The sequence below is a fragment of the Myxine glutinosa genome, chromosome 2, assembly GCF_964187855.1.
Source record: "Myxine glutinosa chromosome 2, kmMyxGlut1.1, whole genome shotgun sequence".
Taxonomy (NCBI): domain Eukaryota; kingdom Metazoa; phylum Chordata; class Myxini; order Myxiniformes; family Myxinidae; genus Myxine; species Myxine glutinosa.
The window spans coordinates 133,367,127-133,371,374 of NC_136262.1; positions in this window are offsets into that span (position 1 = coordinate 133,367,127).

Here is a 4,248-nt window from a genome sequence, read left to right on the forward strand (position 1 = left end):
GGTTTAATTTTTACATGTGCAGACAGCAGCAAGGTCAGTCGATTGCAGACTTCATTGCACACCTAAAAAAACTGTCACATCTGTGTGAGTTTGGGGACACGATTGACGACATGCTCCGTGATTTGCTGGTGGTTGGCATGTCCGATGACCGCACTCGTAGACGCCTGCTTGCTGAGAGAAGACTGACATTCCAAAATGCCAGAGACACCGCCATTTCCATGGAAAGTGCTGAACGCAACGCTACAAGCATCGGTGCCACTCGCCCGACTGGTACCAGCCCTGCTGTGAATCGGTTGGATCATGTTCAGCCAAAACGTTGGAACAAGGCTCCTCGTCAGAAGCCAGTGCAGTCTCAAACCCACAACAAATGTTTTCGGTGCAACGGAAAGCACCCTCCGGAGACGTGTCGGTTCAAAGATGCTACCTGCCATTTTTGTTCGAAAACTGGCCATATTGCTCCAGCTTGCATCACTCGCAAATCGGGAAAAGGAAAAGCTGCTGACAAGATTCATCAGTTTATCGGTTCGGAGGAACCTGAGTTTGACCAGGTGAGCTCTGTTTCCGACAACTCAGAATCGTATGACCTGCTTCATATTGATTCTCACCATAGGCGGGACCCTCTTCTTGCCACTGTTGTCGTCAACAATCGACCATTGCAAATGGAGGTCGACACTGGTGCGGCCGTCTCGCTCATCAGCCATGCTGTTTTCACAAACCTGTGGAGTGATGCTGACCGACCCCATCTGAAACCTACTACCTATGGTCTCTCCACCTATACAGGTGAGAAGATTTTTCCCTGCGGTACATGCGACGTCACGGTGGGCTACGATAACCGTGAGTTTCACCTACCCCTGATCATCATTCCTGGAAAGGGCCCTTCCTTACTCGGCAGGAACTGGTTGAGCATAATTCGACTGAAGTGGAAAAGCATTCATCAACTCCGGGCAGTCAACGTTTCGCCTACTGCAGCATACACACTCAAAAATGTGCTGGATACGTACCCGGATGTCTTCAAGGATGAGCTTGGAACCTTGAAAGGACAAACGGCTAAACTCAGTGTTGAGCGGGATGCCAATCCTATATTTTGCAGAGCTTGCCCAGTCCCTTTGGCCCTGCGGGAGCGGATTGACAAGGAACTGGATCATCTTGAAAATCTGGGCATCATCGAGCAAATCCAGTATGCCGAATGGGCGTTCGGACCAGTGTGCCCAGCTTGCCCATCGTTCCGGTCATAAAATCGGACCAGTCCATCCGCATATGTGGAGATTATAAAATGACCGTGAACAAGTGTTCTTCATTGGATAAATATCCAATCCCGAGGATCGAAGACCTCTATGCTCGTCTCACGGGAGGCAAGACTTTTACGAAACTCAATCTCAAATCCGCCTATCTACAGCTCCGCTTGGACGATAATTCGAAACAGTATCTTACCATCAACATGCATCGTGGGTTGTACAGGTACCATCGACTCAGTTTTGGAGTGAAATCTGCACCTGGAATTTATCAGCGTGTCATGGACAGTTTGTTTGCCACCGAACGCAACGTCGTTTGTTACCAGGATGATATTCTGGTTACTGCTCGTATGGACGCGGAACATCTACAAAACCTGGATAGAGTTCTGAAGAAGATTTCGGACTCCGGCCTACATTTGCGTCAAGACAAGTGCAAGTTTATGGTGCCATCAGTCACGTACCTGGGTCATACGATTGATGCCGAGGGTCTACACCCGACAGATGAGAAAGTCCGAGCTATCAGGGATGCTCCTGCTCCACGAGACGTGACCGAATTGAAGTCACATCTCAGTTTGCTTCAGTTCTATGGTCGTTACATCCTGAAGTTTTGGGCCCCCTTTATCGGCTTTTGAGGAAAGGAGTCTCCTGGAGCTGGGGGTCTACTGAACAATCAGCATTCCAGACCTCTAAGGATCTGCTCAAATTGTCCAGTGTTCTCGTTCATTTTGACCAGAGAAGGATCTTGTGCTGACATGCGATGCCTGTCGGTATGGAGTGGGGAGTGTATTATCACACGTGATGCCTGATGGTACGGAAAGACCGGTTGCATTTGCATCCAGAACGTTGTCCCCGGCAGAGAAGAACTATTCCCAACTTGACAAGGAAGGATTGGGAATCGTTTTCGGCGTCAGCAAATTTCGAGAGTACCTTCTTGGACATCATTTCACGATTCACACTGATCACAAGCCGCTGATCAGTCTGTTTGGTCCAACTAAGGCGACATCTGACACACTACCGCCCAGGATCATCCGCTGGTCCCTGTTTCTCGCTGCTTATGACTACACCATATGTTATAAGCCTGGTTCGTCTATCACAAATGCAGATGCCATGAGTCGGTTACCCCTTCCAGAATCCGTTGATGATTCGCCTACACCAGGATCCATTATCATACTGATGGATCATCTGGAAGATTGTGCTGTCGATTCCGGCCAGATCCGCACTCATACTCGACGAGACCCCGTTCTGTCCAGAACTGTCCAGGCTGTACAGCTTGGATGGCATTTGCTACCTGAGGGTGACCCAGATTTTGCGGCTTTTAAAGCACGTAAAAACGAACTCAGCGTGGAAAATGGTTGCCTACTCTGGGGATGTCGTGTCGTGATCCCGAAAAATCTGCGTTCCAGGGTCATGGATAAAATCCATGACTGTCACCCCGGGATTGTGAAGATGAAGTCACTCGCTAGAAACTATGTGTGGTGGCCGAATCTTGATGCTGATATCGAACATCATGTTCGACATTGTTACCCCTGCCAGAGCACCCAGAGTACATCTGCGAAAGCGCCACTGCATCCCTGGGAATGGCCCAGCGAACCGTGGCATCGCCTACATCTCGATTATGCCGGGCCTATTAACGGCAGCATGATTCTAATAATTACGGACGCGCACACAAAATGGATCGATGCCTATGTGACGCGTGGTACTACGTCAGCCATTGTGATCGAAAGACTCAGACGCTGTTTCGCCACTCATGGTCTGCCCAGGATGATCGTGAGTGATAACGGTTCGTGTTTTTCCAGTTCCGAGTTTGCCGAGTTCACACGTTTGTTTGTCAGCCCACATCACCAGGCTTCAAATGGCTTGGCTGAACGATCCGTGGGAATCATCAAATCCAGATTGCAGAAACTTCAGGAGGGAACCCTGGAAACAAAGCTGTCTCGTCTCCTGTTCAAATACCGCATCACGCCACAATCAACAACCGGTGCAGCTCCGTCTGAGTTATGATGAAACGACACGTGAGATCGACACTTGACAATCTCAAACCAGACATATCATCAAATGTTTATCAGAGCCAGCTTAATCAAAAGTTGGTGCACGATAAGACGTCCAACAGTCGATGTATCAACATTGGAGATCCAGTGTTTGCCCGAAATTTTGCTGCAGGTGCGACGTGGCTACCGGGGGACATCATCGAGAAGCCAGGTCCACTGTCCTGCGTGATTCGCCTGCAGGACGGCCGCGAAATTCGTCGACATCAGGACCACCATAACCTACCGTCACTGTGAGTCGATAGAGTCGATAGAGCATCGTCACAGTCAGGACAACAGTTCGACCCGCCACTGCCGGAGATCGTCGTGGCCGCTCCAGCCGGCTCGGATGCCCCGAAAACCTCTGCGAACACTACACCCTTCGTGGAGACCAAAGGAATCACCTCGGACTCCGCATCCACTGGTACACCGCGATGCTCAATGCGTGAGAGAAAAGCACCCGACCGGTTGAATCTTTGAAGATGTTTTTTTTCACGGTGACACATGTTCTATTTTCACGGTGTCACATGTTCTATTTTCACATATTTTCATTATTCTCATAACCGTTTGCACACATATTTTCACATGTTTTGGAAATATTGCTTTTGAAATGTCAATTCTTGAAATCTAGCACGTATTGCTCTTGGTAATTTTGGACTTAAAGGGGAGGATGTCATGTATGAAGTGCAAATATTCACTGTTGTATCCCTACACCGTGACCGCATTGTATCCCTATGCCCCAGCTCGGATGGCACTGCATTTAATCGGGCCTGTGTCGGCAGAGTGAATAAACGTGTACTACAATCGATCGTAGTTTGTCGAGATACCTTACAGTCTGTGTGTGTCTGTGTGTATGTCTGTGACCGCTGTTTCTCGACAACCACTGGTCCGATCTAAGTGAAACTTGCCAGGTATATTGCTGGGGACCTGAGGATGTGCCTTTTCAAGTTTTGCTATTAATCGGACAAGTGGTTACCAAGTTATGGCCATTT